This window comes from Schistocerca piceifrons, chromosome 10 (assembly GCF_021461385.2).
Source record: "Schistocerca piceifrons isolate TAMUIC-IGC-003096 chromosome 10, iqSchPice1.1, whole genome shotgun sequence".
Classification (NCBI taxonomy): domain Eukaryota; kingdom Metazoa; phylum Arthropoda; class Insecta; order Orthoptera; family Acrididae; genus Schistocerca; species Schistocerca piceifrons.
Window position 1 is genome coordinate 90,432,801 of NC_060147.1, and position 16,853 is coordinate 90,449,653.

General features: G+C 45.4%; 1 protein-coding gene across 2 annotated transcripts in view; it reads left to right on the plus strand.

Moving 5' to 3' along the window:
• Positions 1-16,853, plus strand: part of LOC124718643 (disintegrin and metalloproteinase domain-containing protein 10) — a 543,247-nt gene that overhangs the window by 19,649 nt on the left and 506,745 nt on the right. The window lies entirely within an intron of this gene.

Sequence of the window (16,853 nt, forward strand, 5' to 3'; positions counted from 1 at the left end):
GAATCCGCAGTTCGGCAGGCTTTTTCCCAGCGCCGCCATTTGGTTGCAGTGTTTTTTGACCTTCGCAAGGCCTATGACACGGCCTGGCGCCATCACATCTTACTAACCCTTCATCAGTGGGGTCTTCGGGGCCCACTCCCGATTTTTATCCGCCAGTTCCTGATCAATCGGTCATTCAGAGTTCGAGTTGGTACTGCTTTCAGTTCTCCACAGACCCAGGAGACGGGCATCCCACAGGGTTCTGTCCTGAGTGTCCTTCTTTTCCTCATTGCTATCGATGGACTTGTGGCCTCTGTCGGTCCCTTGGTCGCCCCTGCCCTGTATGTGGATGATTTCTGCATTTGGGTTAGTTCCTCCTCGATGCCATCTGCAGAACGGCAGCTCCAGGTGGCTATACGGCGTGCCTCTGCATGGACCCTCTCCCACGGGTTTCAATTCTCTCCTTTAAAATCGTGGGTGGTCCACTTCTGTCGCCGTACTACGGTCCACCCTGATCCAGAGCTCTATCTCGCTGCACAAAGATTGCCTGTGGTTCCACAGTTTCGTTTCCTAGGTCTTCTTTTCGACAACAAGCTCACTTGGCTGCCCCATATCAGACTCCTGAAGGTAGGATGTTTCCGTAAACTCAATGTCCTTCGCTTCCTTGCCCACTCCTCCTGGGGTGCGGACCGTTCCCTCCTCCTCCGTCTTTATCGTGCTCTAGTTCTGTCACGTTTGGACTATGGTTGTCAAGTTTATGGTTCAGCTGCTCCTTCCACGCTGCACGTGCTGGATCCAGTCCACCATCGTGGTATCCGTTTGGCCACCGGTGCCTTCCCTACTAGCCCTGTTGATAGTCTCCTGGTTGAAGCTGGGATCCCCCCCCTTTCTGTTCGGCGGTCCCAGCTTCTGGTGTCTTATGCCCTTACTATCCGTTCTTCTCCCGCTCATCCTTCCTATTCTATCCTATTCCCAGACCATGGACGTCGCCCGCCTGACTCCCGCCCTCGGGCGGGTTTACCGGTTGGGCTGCGCCTTGCGTCTCTTACCCGTGATTTTCGGCTTCCTTCTTTGTCCTGTCTTCCTCGCTCCCTCCCCTCCACCCCTCCTTGGTTAGTTCCTCGGCCTCGACTTCGGATGGATCTCCGCCGCGGACCGAAAGATTCCATCCCCCCGGTGGTGTTCCGTACCTTTTTCCGCCAAATTTTATGGGAGTTTCGGGATACTGTTATTTTTTACACTGATGGCTCTGAATCTGCTGATCATGTTGGGTATGCCTTCACGTCCTCTGTTGGAACGGAAAATCATCTGCTGCCACCTACATGTGGGGTGTTTACTGCGGAATTGATGGCAATTTCCCGGGCCCTTGCCTTTATTAAACAATCCCAACACAACCGCGTTTTGTTATGTACGGACTCGATGAGTGGCCTTCTTGCTATTGACCGGTGTTTTTCGCGCCATCCCTTGGTCTCTGCCATCCATGACCATCTCGCTGATCTTCACCGTGCTGCTTGTTCCATTGACTTCTTATGGGTCCCGGGCCATGTGGGTATCCCGGGTAATGAGCTCGCTGATCGTTTGGCTAGGGGAGCAGTTACTTACCCCCCGTTTTCCGTAACCCCTCCTGCAGCGGATTTACGGCTTCACATCAAATCCCACTTTGCACAGTCCTGGGCCAATTCTTGGGAGGCTACTCCACTGTCTAATAAACTTCGTGCCATTAAGGTGAATACAGGCCCATGGCGTTCTTCCTTTAGCCTCTCCCGCAAGGACTCGACCACACTGTGTCGTCTCCGCATTGGCCATACGAGGCTGACCCATGGTTTCCTTTTGCGTGATGAGCCACCCCCGCTATGTGGTTGTGGAGCCTTCCAGTCAGTGGCCCACATTTTGGTTGAATGCCCCCTTCTTTTGGCTCTGCGTGCTAAGTACAGACTCCCCCACACTTTACCTTTGATGTTGGCTGACGATTCCCGGATGGTCTCTCTGGTTCTAGGTTTCCTCCGGGAGAGTGGTTTTTATTCTCAGTTTTAAAGTTTTTAATCTCCCTCTGGTGTTGGGGCAGGGCGGTGAGTGTTTGGGTGTCTCCCACTGTAGGCAGTGTTCAGAGATTCCCGATTCACCTCCCTGACCGGAATCCTCTTTTCTTTCCCTTTTACTCTGTTTTTACCCCTTCTTTTTAAGGCTTGGTTAGTTTTTCTATTCCCATACGTACTTTCTGCATTATAGCAGTTGTACCTTTTAAGTCACAGGTGGTCTTGCCTATGCTGTTTCAGCATAGTGTTGGGTTCGTTCTCTTGCCAACTTCCCTCATTTGTTTTTACTAATGACAACGTGACTGCCCTTTTACGTTTCCCCTTTATCCGTTTTATTTTTCTGACTATACTGAGATGTCCCGTTAGCAGAATGGAGTCTATTTGAAACAAGGGACTGATGACCTTGCTGTTTGGTCCCTTTAACCTCAAACAACCAACCAACCAACCAACCAACCGTGATCGGATGAATCTACACTACTGGCCATTAAAATTGCTGCTCCACGAAGATGACGTGCTACAGAGGCGAAATTTAACCGACAGGAAGAAGATGCTGTGATATGCAAATGATTAGCTTTTCAGAGCATTCACACAAGGTTGGTGCCGGTGGCGACGCCTACAAAGTGTTGACATGAGGAAAGTTTCCAACCGATTTCTCATACACAAACAGCAGTTGACCGGCGTTGCCTGGTGAATCGTTGTTGTGATGCCTCGTGTGAGGAGGAGAAATGCGTACCATCACGTTTCCGACTTTGATAAAGGTCGGATTGCAGCCGCTCGCGATTGCGGTTTATCGTATCGCGACACAGCTGCTCGCGTTGGTCGAGATCCAATGACTGTTAGCAGAATATGGAATCTGTGGGTTCAGGAGGGTAATACGGGACGCCGTGCTGGATCCCAACGGCCTCGTATCACTAGCAGTCGAGATGACAGGCATCTTACCCGCATGAGTGTAACGGATCGTGCAACCACGTGTCGATCCCTGAGTCAACAGATGGGGACGTTTGCAAGACGACAACCATCTGCACGAACAGTTCGACGACGTTTGCAGCAGCACGGACTAAAAGCTCGGAGACTGTGGCTGCGGTTACCCTTAACGCTGCATCACAGACAGGAGCGCCTGCGATGGTGTACTCGACGACGAACCTGGGTGCACGAATGGCAAAATGTCATTTTTTCGGATGCATCCAGGTTCCGTTTACAGCATCATGATGGTCGCATCCGTGTTTGGCGAAATCGCGGTGAACGCACACTGGAAGCGTGTATTCGTCATCACCATACTGTCGTATCACCCGGCGTGATGGTATGGGGTGCCATTGGTTACACATCTCCGTCACCTCTTGTTCACATTGACGGCACTCTGAACAGTGGACGTTACATTTCAGATGTGTTACGACCCGTGGCTCTACGCTTCATTCAATCCAACCATACGTTTCAGCAGGATAACGTACGACCGCATGTTGCAGGTCCTCTACGGGCCTTTCTGGACACAGAAAATGTTCGACTGCTGCCCTGGCCAGCACATTCTCCAGATCTCTCACCAATTGAAAACGTCTCGTCAATGGTGGCCGAGCAACTGGCTCATCACAATAGGCCATTCACCCTCTTGATGAACTGTGGTATCGAAGCTGCATGAGCAGCTGTACCTGTACACGTTATCCAAGCTCTGTTTGACTCAATGCCCAGGCGTATCAAGGCCGTTATTACGGCAAGAGGTGGTTGTTCTGGGTACTGATTTCTCAGGATCTGTGCACCCAAATTGCGTGAAAATGTGATAACATCTCAGTTCTAGTATAATGTATTTGTCCAACGAATAACCGTTTATCACCTGAATTTCTTCTTGGTATAGCAATTTTAATTGCCAGTAGTATAGTTGCACATTGTTTTCAGCTTCTGCATGATTTTACGTCGCAAGAGTGAAACATGGCAGGGGTTCAGTGGTGGTTTGGGCAGCCGTATCTTGCTATTCCACGGCCCCGTGGGTGCTTTGCAAGATCACATTACTGCGAAGGATGATGTGACGATTTCGGCTGATAATGCCCACCGCGTGGTGCAATGTTTGTTCTCCAGTGGTGATGCTATGTTCCAAGATCTCAGGGCCCCTCCACACACGGCTCGCATCATCCAGGACTTCTTTCGTGAGCACAAGGATGAATTGTCACGTCTCTCCTGGCCACCACTGTCACCAGATCACAATATTATTGAGACTTGGTGATATACTTTGGAGAAAGGGTCCGGGATCACTATGCACCTCTATCATCGTCACCTCAACTTGCCGGTATTTTGCACGAAGAATAGTATACCACTCTCATGAAAACCCCACAGTACTACTTACATGCAGTCCGCCCCCGGTAGCTGAGTGGTCAGCGCGACAGAATGTGAATCCTAAGGGCCCGGGATCGATTCCAGGCTGGGTCGGAGATTTTCTCCGCTCAGGGATTGGGTGTTGTGTTGTCCCAATCATCATCATTTGATCCCCATCGACGCACAAGTCGCCGAAGTGGCGTCAAATCGAAAGACTTGCACCCGGCGAGCGGTCTACCCGACGGGAGGCCCTAGTCACACGACGTTTACAGTTTACTTATATGTATCCATTCGTATACAACTGGAAACTGTTTTGAACGCCAGTTGTTTTCCTACACCGTGTTAGGCGTGATAATGTGTCACTGTTTACCAATTTTTGCCAACCCCGTGTGGATTGTACTGCTTTAGCAAATATCAAGAGACTTGTACAGAACAGAGAGGTGTAAAATGCTGCGTCAGAACATTTTGCTGGCTGATAACCACAACAACAAGAACAATGACGCTGTTATGAAAAATCCTCAGCTATCTAGTAAATTTGCAAATATGGTGTTTGGCAGTAACATTTTTCAGGTCTGCTGTAAGTCTACTGAAAATCGACCTGGAGAATGGCACACTCGTTTTATACTGTAGAGGGAACCACACCGTGGTTCAGGTCGAAAAAAATCTACATTCGGTTTTCATCGTATTTCGATAGATTATGGTTTTATTTAAGTACTTTGAAAAGGATTTTGCTGAAAAAAAATTTTTTTCGAATATTTAAGGAGCATTTTCCTACCACTTGTGTTTATGTGTCTCGCCCACTTTTCTGTCACGCACTTTTCTGCAAATATTTTAGATCTTTATATCCCTTACATTGCACGTTAGGTTTTTTTTTTTTTTTTTTTTTTTTTTTTTTTTTTTTTTTTTTTTTTTACTCCCGAGTGTGTTAGCTATCTTTGGAATGCAACGGTCGGTATTCTTTGTTTCTGCTGTTTGTAAACAACACGCTTTCAAACACGCTGTTAGTTTTGTTCAAGTGTGATTGCGAATAGTTGTTATAGAAAAGTTGGAGGTACGCTATGGGCAGACGATTAGGAGAAATAAAGAAAATCTAGAGGCAATGAAGAGAGATGTTTGGGCCATATTGTTCCATAAGTCCTCTACTGATGATAAGCCATGTCATGGATTATGTCCATCAGCAAAAATTCGTAGTGCAAATACAATAGGGCTCAGGCAACTGGAGAATCTTAATCTCACCAGCATTCTCTTCCTGCTGCTGTTATTACAGCAATTAAACCGATTTTCAGAGACTTAGCTCATCCTAACCTTCTAAGGAAATGTCTGCATGGGCAGACACAGAACCCAAATGAATGTTTTAAAAGCATAATTTGGAACTGGCTTCCTAAAACTGTGTTTGTAGGCATGCATACAGTGAAACTAGGAGTTCATGATGCTGTTATTACATTCAATTGTGGTAATACTGGAAAGTGTTGTATACTGAAAAAGCTGGGAATTAATCCTGGTGAAAATATGATCACTGGGCTGCAACATTGCAATAGAATCAGGATAGCCGATGCTGACAAGTCTACATCTAATATGGCCAAGAAAGCAATACAAACATCCAAGGAGGTGAAAAAGAAACTGGAAGACCTGCTAGAGGCCAAAGAAGGGCCATCATATCCAGCAGGACAGTTTTAATTAACTGTAAGTAACAAATTTCAAAAGTTTTTTCCTCAAAGTAGGTTTCCAAGAAACTAAAATTTTCAGTACATATGGCCCATTATATCAGGAACTATCGTAGATAAATGAATGAAATTGTCAGAGACTCTGCATAACATAAAAAGCCACCTCTGGTACTACATTCATTAATATTCCCCCATTAGAAAGTTCACAAAAAAATATTTTCTGCAGAAGAAACTTAATATTTTTTGTTAATAAATTTAAAAAAGTATTTCTTATAAACTATAAAATGGATAAACTAGATTTTAGTACAGTTAACTCTGTTAGCATCATGTAACATACAGTAAAAATAGTAAGATCTTGCATCAAATAGTTTTTTTTTCAGAAATTGCTCAAATACTTGCCTAAATTAACATGGGTTAGATAAGCAGGGCGTGGTCCCCTTAAGAAAATATTATTCAAGTGCCCGTTGTCTTTCTATTTAGTGAATGAATGCTACAGACCCTTTTAGTTAATTCGTACCATTAACCACAAATCACATGGTGGAATATGTGTTTGCCATGAAGCTCTTTTCTCTCCAGCTCGATTTAGTATCACTTCAGTCGTTATCCTGTGTAATTTTCACCATTATTTTGTTGCACCACATTTCAGAAGCTTCTGTTGTATTCATGTCTGTACCATTAATCGTCTCCATTTTACTTCCATGTAAGATTACGCTCCAGAATCCAGAAAAAAAGAAATGCTTTCGAAAGAGACTTCGTGACATTTATAAGAGGTTGCTAATTTCTCTTTGTGAGAAAATCGCTTGTTATTGCCAGTCTCTTAAGTACTGAGATCGTCCTTTATTTCGCTGTCCGAGCAGCAAAAGTCGTCTGTTGCTTTTAGTGTCTCATTTTCTGATGTAATTCCCTCGCCATCGCCCTATTTAGTTCGACTACTTTCCATTAATTTTGTTCTTCTTTTGTTGGTATTAATCTCATAGACACGGAGCGAAAGGTTATTGCCTCGGACCGAAAGGTTATTTAAAACTTGTGCAGAAACCAGTAGCCACTTACAATAGTCGAAGGACTTGCAAGTAGAGCAGTGGATGAAAACAGAGTGAGACAGGGTTGTTGCCCATCCTCGATGTTACTCATTGTGTACATTGAGCAAGCATTAAAGGAAACTGAATGAAAGTTTGAATAAGGAATTAAAGTTTGAGGAGAAGAAATAAAAACCTTGAGGTTTACTGATGACATCATAATTCTGTCGGAGACAGCAAAGGACCTCGAACAGAAATTAAACGGAATCGACAGGGTCTTCAAAGGAGGATATAAGACTAACATCAGGGAAACCAAAACTAGGGCAATATAACTGAATGAAATCAGGCAATGCTTAGCGAACTAGTAGATGAGTTTCGGTACTTGGACAGCAAAACAACTGATGATGGGAAATATAGAGAGGATACAAAATGTAGACTGGCAATGGTAGGAATAGCGTTTCTGAAGAAGAGAAATATGTTAGTGCCGAATGTAAATTTGAATGTGTGGAAGTCTTTCCTGAAAGCATTTGTGTGGAGTGGCAGAAGTGAAAAGTGGACGGTAAACTGTCCAAACAGAAAGATGCTACAGAAGAATGGTGAAAATTAGTGGGGTAGATCGTGTTAGTGATAAAGAGGTACTGAATAGAGTTGGGAAGAGAAGAAATTTGGGGCACAATCCGACTGGAAGAATTGATCGGTTGGTGCGATACATTCTGAGACATTAGGGGATGACCAGAATGAGATTTTCACTCTGCAGCGGAGTGTGCGCTGATATGAAACTTCCTGGCAGATTAAAACTGTGTGCCCGACCGAGACTCGAACTCGGGACCTTTGCCTTTCGCGGGCAAGTGCTGTACCATCTGAGCTACCGAAGCACGACTCACGCCCGTACTCACAGCTTTACTTCTGCCAGTACCTCGTCTCCTACCTTCCAAACTTTACAGAGCACTTGCCCGCGAAAGGCAAAGATCCCGAGTTCGAGTCTCGGTCGGGCACACAGTTTTAATCTGCCAGGAAGTTTCATTAGGAGATGACCAGTTTAGCACTGGAGTGAAGTGTGGGAGGAAACCAGGAGATGAATGCAGTAAGCAGATTCAGGCTGATGTAAGTTGCAGTAGTTATTCGGAGATGAGGAGGTTTGCACAGGATACAGTAACATGGAGAGCACCGTTGGACCTGTTCTTACAGGATGTTTTTCCGGCCGCAGCGATGTCGGAGATTTGATGTTTTACCAGATTCCTGATATTCACGGTTGTTGTTGTTGTGGTCTTCAGTCCTGAGACTGGTTGGATGCAGCTCTCCATGCTACTCTATCCTGTGCAAGCTTTTTCATCTCCCAGTATCTGCTGCAACCTACATCCTTCTGAATCTGCTTAGTGTATTCATCTCTTGGTCTCCCTCTACGATTTTTACCCTCCACGCTGCCCTCCAATACTAAATTGGTGATCCCTTGATGCCTCAGAACATGTCCTACCAACCGATCCCTTCTTCTGGTCAAGTTGTGCCACAAACTTCTCTTCTCCCCAATCCTATTCAATACTTCCTGATTAGTTATGTGATCTACCCATCTAATCTTCAGCATTCTTCTGTAGCACCACATTTCGAAAGCTTCTATTCTCTTCTTGTCCAAACTATTTATCGTCCATGTTTCACTTCCATACATGGCTACACTCCATACGAGTACTTTCAGAAATGACTTCCTGACACTTAAATCAATACTGGATGTTAACAAATTTCTCTTCATCAGAAACGCTTTCCTTGCCATTGCCAGCCTACATTTTATATCCTCTCTACTTCGACCATCATCAGTTATTTTGCTCCCCAAATAGCAAAACTCCTTTACTACTTTAAGTGTCTCATTTCCTAATCTGATTCCCTCAGCATCACCCGACTTAATTAGACTACATTCCATTATCCTTGTTTTGCTTTTGTTGATGTTCATCTTATATCCTCCTTTCAAGACACTGTCCATTCCATTCAACTGCTGTTCCAAGTCCTTTGCTGTCTCTGACAGAATTACAATGTCATCGGCGAACCTCAGAGTTTTTATTTCTTCTCCATGAATTTTAATACCTACTCCGAATTTTTCTTTTGTTTCCTTTACTGCTTGCTCAATATACATATTGAACAACATCGGGGACAGGCTACAACCCTGTCTTACTCCCTTCCCAACCACTGCTTCCCTTTCATGTCCCTCGACTCTTATAACTGCCATCTGGTTTCTGTACAAATTGTTAATAGCCTTTCGCTCCCTGTATTTTACCCCTGCCACCTTTAGAATTTGAATTCACGGTACACTCGTGAAAAGGTAGTACGGGAAAATCCCCACTTCATTTCTGCCTCGGAGATGCCGTGTCCCATGGCTCGTACGCCGACTATAATAGCACGTTCAAACTCACTTAACTCTTGATAACCTGCCATTGTAGCAGCAGTAACCGATATAACAACTGCGCCGACACTTCTTGTCTTATATAGGCCTTGCCGACCGCAGCGCGGTATTCTGCCTGTTTACATATCTCTGTATTTGAATACCAATACCTGTACCATTTTGTTCGGCACTTCAGTGTAGTTATTTTATTTGCCAGTTCTCGAGTACACTGATGTGTATCATTGTGGATTAATGTTCGCTTCGGTATGAACGTAAGGTTAAAATTATCTGAACATCCCGTAGCGAAATAGACTGGTGCATGGTTGCAGGAAGGCAATGAGGGGTGGTGGTAGGGGAGAATTACACAGTCGCGCTGCATTCAAGGAGCCGGGTTAACCGCTCCCCTATCCATTCCACGCCCTACAAAGGCAGCGACTTCGGCTGCGCGCGAGGCGCAGTTTAATCCCGCGCTTACGCCACTGCGAGAACACACAGTTACACCGTTAATGCATCTTAGGGCTCCATTTAACGTCAAGTCGGCGCATTGTGAGCCCGTGATGGAGCGAGTCTGCCTCCACAGAAAGGCCGCCATTTAAAACTCGCACTGAGGAAACGCACAGGGTCACCTAGAAAACATGGCCTTTCCACTCCTCTGCAACAGCACACCGGAGAAACGACAGTTTGAAAACATTCCGCAACTCCCGAGAACAACTGAATTCTTGTTCCTCTTTACTACCTACTACGGAATAGCTACACTACTGGCCATTAAAATTGCTACATCAAGAAGAAGTGCAGATGATAAACGGGTATTCATTGGACAAATACATTATACTAGAACTGAGATGTTATTACATTTTCACGCAATTTGGGTGCATAGATCCTGAGAAATCAGTACCCAGAACAACCACCTCTGGCCGTAATAACGGCCTTGACACGCCTTGGCATTGAGTCAAACAGAGCTTGGATGGCGTGTACAGGTACAGCTGTCCATGCAGTTTCAACACGATACCACAGTTCATCAAGAGTAGTGACTGGCGTATTGTGACGAGCCAGTTGCTGGGCCACCATTGACCAGACGTTTTCAATTGGTGAGAGATCTGGAGAACGTGCTGGCCAGGGCAGCAGTCGAACATTTTCTGCATCCAGAATGGCCCGTAGAGGACCTGCAACATGCGGTCGTGCATTATCCTGCTGAAATGTAGGGTTTCGCAGGGATCGAATGAAGGGTAGAGCCACGGGTCGTATCACATCTGAAATGTAACGTCCACTGTTCAAAGTGTCGTCAATGCGAACAAGAGGTGACCGAGACGTGTAACCAATGGCACCCCATACCATCACGCCGGGTGATATGGCAGTATGGCGATGACGAATACACGCTTCCAATGTGCGTTCACCGCGATGTCGCCAAACACGGATGCGACCATCATGATGCTGTAAGCAGAACCTGGATTAATCCGAAAAAATGACGTTTTGCCATTCGTGCACCCAGCTTCGTCGTTGAGTACACCACCGCAGGCGCTCCTGTCTGTGATGCAGCGTCAAGGGTAACCGCAGCCTTGGTCTCCGAGCTGATAGTCCATGCTGCTGCAAACGTCGTCGAACTGTTCGTGCGGATGGTTGTCGTCTTGCAAACGTCTTCATCTGTTGAATCAAGGATCGAGACGTGGCTGCACGATCTGTTACAGCCATGCGGATGAGATGCCTGTCATCTCGACTGCTAGAGATACGAGGCCGTTGGGATCCAGCACGGCGTTCCGTATTACCCTCCTGAACCCACCGATTCCATATTCTGCTAACAGTCATTGGATCTCGACCAATGCGAGCAGCAATGTCGCGATACGATAAACCACAATAGCGATAGGCTACAATCCGACCTTTATCAAAGTCGTAAACGTCATGGTACGCATTTCTCCTCCTTACACTAGGCAGTTACAATCCGACCTTTATCGAAGTCGGAAACGTGATGGTACGCATTTCTCCTCCTTACACGAGGCATCACAACAACGTTTCATCAGGCAACGCCGGTCAACTGCTGTTTATGTGTGAGAAATCGGTTGGAAACTTTCCTCATGTCAGCACGTTGTAGGTGGCGTCACCGGCACCAACCTTGTGTGAATGCTCTGAAAAACGGATCATTTGCATATCACAGCATCTTCTTCCTGTCGGTTAAATTTCGCGTCTGTAGCACGTCATCTTCGTGGTGTAGCAATTTTAATGGCCAGTAGTGTATAAAAATCGACAAATTTCGTGTGAGGTGATTTGGTATTTTCTTTATCTGTCGACTTTCAGAAGGTGTTCGGTTATACACTGCGACGAAAGTCGTGGGATAGTAGTATGCATATACACAGATGGTCGTAGGATCGCGTACACAGGGCACATTAGGGCAGCGCAATGCCGGAGTTGTGATTTGTACTAGGGTTATTCAAATGAAAAGATTTCTGCCGTTGTTATGCCCGTAGACTTCGAACGCAGAGTGATAGTTTTAGCTAGGCGCATGGGACATTCCATTCCGGAAATCGTAGTGGAATTCAGTATTCTGAGGTCCGCAGTGGCAAGAGTGTGCTAAGAATACCGAATTTCAGGTTTTAGCTCGCACCACGGACAAAGCAGTTGCCAACGACCTTCACTCAACAACGGAAAGCTGCGTCGTCAGCGTAGAGTTGTCGCTGGTAACAGACAACCTCAGAAATCAATGTGGGACGTACGGTGAACGTGTCATTTAGAACAGGATGGTGAAATCTGGCGTTAATGGGCTGTGACGGCAGACAACCGAATCGAGTGCCTTTGCTGACAGCACGACATCGCCAGCAGTACCTCTCCCGGGGCCCTATTCTATATCGTTCATACCGATCGGTGCAGTACGTAAATCGGCGGTTGTCACTGTAACTCTGGTTGTGGTTATCTGAAACATGAAATTAACAAATTACCCTCATCCTTTCAGATGTAGTTTCAGTTCATCTTAGGGATTTGCAAAGGTAATTTTTTTCGAGAAATAAATGACCTTTTTTTGGACGCCCTGTTGTGGCCGAAAAATACCAAATATCAGCATAAAAAATCGGCTACGATGAACTGAAGATAATTCAGTTTGCGTCAAGGGAGACCAAATATCATTAAAATCGGATGAAAATTGTATCGTGGGCGACAACAACCATGCCGAAAAACACTGTTCTTGAGAAGAACGCGTTTATAGTTTGGCAACTTTTTGTCGTATAAAAAAAGGGACAAAGCTTGAAATGTGCGGGAATTTATCGATGTCTGGTCCATAATAACTATCGACCCAGTTGGTGGATGGCCGCTTTCCGCTACTTTATGACGCGATAAGCCTTCATTTTCGTCATCAAAGTTCATTTAGTCGCTGAGAGCTTCCCCGCTGGCGTCGCTATCTTCACAGAATCGGCGCATTACATCGCCGATTTTGATTTGAAGGGCATTTGCCACCTGCATTGATGCAGTATGGCCTACATTGAATAGACATACGGCCAAATTTGAACCAATGTTGACAATTTCGCTTCGTATGGATGTTATTTCTGGAGCGTGTCTCGAGATGAGACTGTTGAAACTTTCGTTCGCGTTTTGAGTAAAACCACCCAAACAACGCTCCAGCAAAACAGATTTGAAACTTCCTGGCAGATTAAAACTGTGTGCCGGACCGAGACTCGAACTTCGGACCCTTGCCTTTCGCGGGCAAGTGCTCTACCATCTGAGCTATCCAAGCACGACTCACGCCCCGTCCACACAGCTTGGTAAAGCACTAGCCCGCGAAAGGCAAAGGTCCCAAGTTCGAGTCTCGGTCCGGCACACAGTTTTAATCTGCCAGGAAGTTTCATATTAGCGAACACTCCGCTGTAGAGTGAAAATCTCATTCTGAAAACAGATTTACTCAAATCGCTACAAATAGGGAGTGTGAGGCGGAACCGGTTCTCAAACGCCGAGGCGTGACGTGCATGCTCGCCTTCAAACGCTCACAGAATCGCTACTTTTGGAGTTCGTGCATAATATTTTGGGGAATAATTCGACAATGTATATGCATTCGAATACCACAATAAAAAAAATTTCGAAGTCGTTCCCCCCTAAAATGGAGCTGTCTTTTTTTACGTGGGATTTAGATTCCTTTAAAGAATTTGGGGAGGGCTAGAGGTGTTACTGGTATGTAGCTGTGGAGTAAAGCCGCAGCCTGTGATGAAATCCATGGCGACACTGAAATGGTCTGAAACGAAACGTTTCTGTCCTGAGGACGAGGGCCAGCCGCTGTTGCGTCAGCAGTGGGACGCGTCATGCTTCCGTGTTCTGACTTCTTTGTCTTACCGCGCCCTTGTCTGTTTTACTGTTCTCCATTCTCCACCGCCCCCCCCCCCCCCCCTCCCACCATCTCGCGCGCTTTCTACTATTGTTTGCTAGCGATGGCCGGTTTCATTAGCCAATTCTTTTTTTATGAAACGATCCTGCCATAGATCGACCTCCTTTTTGACTGAAACTTGACGCAGATGAAGAGTCGGTTTAAGCTCCAAGGGACAAGAGCCCCCCTCGGGCGTTCCAAGCGCAAAATGTACCAGGTGTACCGGTATGAAATGAGTGTTTCTTGTGAAAATGAAACACTAATTTTGAATTCAAAAGTTAAAACATTTTATTCAAAGTACTGACCTTTGCTTTCTATACATTTTGACCACCTTTCTGGCAATTTTTTGAAGCAAACCAATCAGACACCCAATTTTCGACTCCTTCGTAGGAATCGGAGTGTTCCTCAGCCAATGCGTGTCCCATTGGCAGCCAAGTGTTTTTATTGTATCCTGAACCAGTTTTCCTTTGTATGCAGGTGCATTGTCGTGTAAAAAAAATTACTTTGCCATGTCGTCTGGCCCATTCTGGTCTTTTTTCGATCATTGCATAGTTCATATTGATCATTTGTTGTCTGTAGTGATTAGTATTCACAGTTTCACCGGGTTTTAGAAGCTCATGATACACCACACCTTTCTGATCCCACCAAACACAGAGCATTGTCTTCTTGCCAAATCGATCTGGTTTTGCAGTCGATGTTAATCGGTGTCCCGCATTAACCCATGATTTTTCCCGTTCAGGATTCTTAAAATAAATCCATTTTTCATCGCCAGTAACAATTCGATGAAAAATTTCTTTCACGTCTTTGAAGCAAAATTTGACAAATGGTTTTTCAGTTTTCCATCTGTCTTTCATTCAATTCATGTGGCACCCATTTTCCACACTTTTGGGTCTTTCCCATAGCTTTCAAACGGTCAGAAATTGTTTGTTGTGCAACATTTAGCATTGCTGCCATTTGCTTCTGTCTCAAAGTATCATCTTCATCCAATATTGCTTGCAATTCTGCGTCTTCGAACTTTTTTGGTGGTCTTCCACGTTCTTCATTTCTTACATCAAAATCATTATTTCTGAATTGTTGAAACCATCTTTTGCATGTTGCTTCTGATAGACCACGATCACCATGCCTCGAGAAGCATTCGATGCGACTCTGCAGCACTTTTTTTTTTCAAATGAAAACAAAAAATTAATGCTTTCCGCAAATCATCACTTTCTGGTACAAAATTCGACACTGTTAACACGATGATAACAGATGATGTTGTAACTCTTCAGGCTTTCCCGGCGATGTAATGACATCTTGGGTTGTCGGGTGTTCTGCCGGATATCAACGTCGAACCCCCCCAGGAGTGGGTTTGGTGGGCGCGGACCGCAGAGGGAACACCTAGAACCGCAGCGGACGGAAAACGGAGCAGCAACGCTCCAGCAGGTCGCAGGGAATGGGCGCGGACCACAGAGGAAGCGCCTGCAGCCGTTGGTGGAGGGGGAAGCCCATAGGCATAAATACTGGACCAGGTCCACTCGAAGAGCAGTCTCAGGTCGCACCTGATGAAGGTTACGAGCTACGTGACCGAAATATCGTGCAAGTTCGACGCTGATATCCGGCAGAACACCCGACAACCCAAGATGTCACAGATGATATTGTTTGTTCCATGACTTGATGTATACTAAGTATCTTTGACAGATGTCATACCAACCAAACAAAAAAAAAGGCTCGTTCACAATAAATGTTCCCTATCGACACATTTGTATCTTAACGCTCATTTCATTCCGGTACACCTGGTATGTACGTCCAGGGTGTACAGCAAATCTGAGACGAATGAAAATATACGAGAACATGAGCGGAAACGTCGCAGAAAGCGCGTGATCGCAAAGAAGCCGTGTGCCAGGTGTTTGCGAATGTGTCATTACAAGCTGTCACTCACTTCACTGACAACTGTCGCCCTAGTTAGCACGACGTTCGTTTAATAAGTAATCTTCCACACATTTTTTCTCAAAACAGATTTATTATTAAAGGGGGGGGGGGATGTAACGGAATACGTAAACATTTATTTAGCAAATCATTACAGCCATATTTATTAATGTAAAAATCTAAAATTTTGCACGTGTAAAGAAAAAGACTTAATGTTTTGAACATGGCTGTGCTCAGCAACCGTAATTAGTTACAACGTTACAAACTTCCTGCTAACCGGTTGCAAACAGAATTTAAAATTCTTTAACTAGTTTTCAACGCCAACTAGGGGAGCCTCCTTCAGAAGAAACTGTTACCTTACCTAACAATATCACAGGAAGGTACAGTAATATGAGGTAGGCATAGAAAAAATACAGGCTATTACAAATGGTTGAAGCGATTTCATAAATTCACTGTAGCTCCATTCATTGACATATGGTCACGACACACTACAGATACGCAGAAAAACTCATAAAGTTTTGTTCGGCTGAAGCCGCACTTCAGGTTTCCGCCGCCAGGGCGCTCGAGAGCGCAGTGAGACAAAATGGCGACGGGAGCCGAGAAAGCGTATGTCGTGCTTGAAATGCACTCACATCAGTCAGTCATAACAGTGCAACGACACTTCAGGACGAAGTTCAACAAAGATTCACCAACTGCTAACTCCATTCGGCGATGGTATGCGCAGTTCAAAGCTTCTGGATGCCTCTGTAAGGGGAAATCAACGGGTCGGCCTGCAGTGAGCGAAGAAACGGTTGAACGCGTGCGGGCAAGTTTCACGCGTAGCCCGCGAAAGTCGACGAATAAAGCGAGCAGGGAGCTAAACGTACCACAGCCGACGGTTTGGAAAATCTTACGGAAAAGGCTAAAGCAGAAGCCTTACCGTTTACAATTGCTACAAGCCCTGACACCCGATGACAAAGTCAAACGCTTTGAATTTTCGGCGCGGTTGCAACAGCTCATGGAAGAGGATGCGTTCAGTGCGAAACTTGTTTTCAGTGATGAAGCAACATTTTTTCTTAATGGTGAAGTGAACAGACACAAAGTGCGAATCTGGGCGGTAGAGAATCCTCACGCATTCGTGCAGCAAATTCGCAATTCACCAAAAGTTAACGTGTTTTGTGCAATCTCACGGTTTAAAGTTTACGGCCCCTTTTTCTTCCGCGAAAAAAACGTTACAGGACACGTGTATCTGGACATGCTGGAAAATTG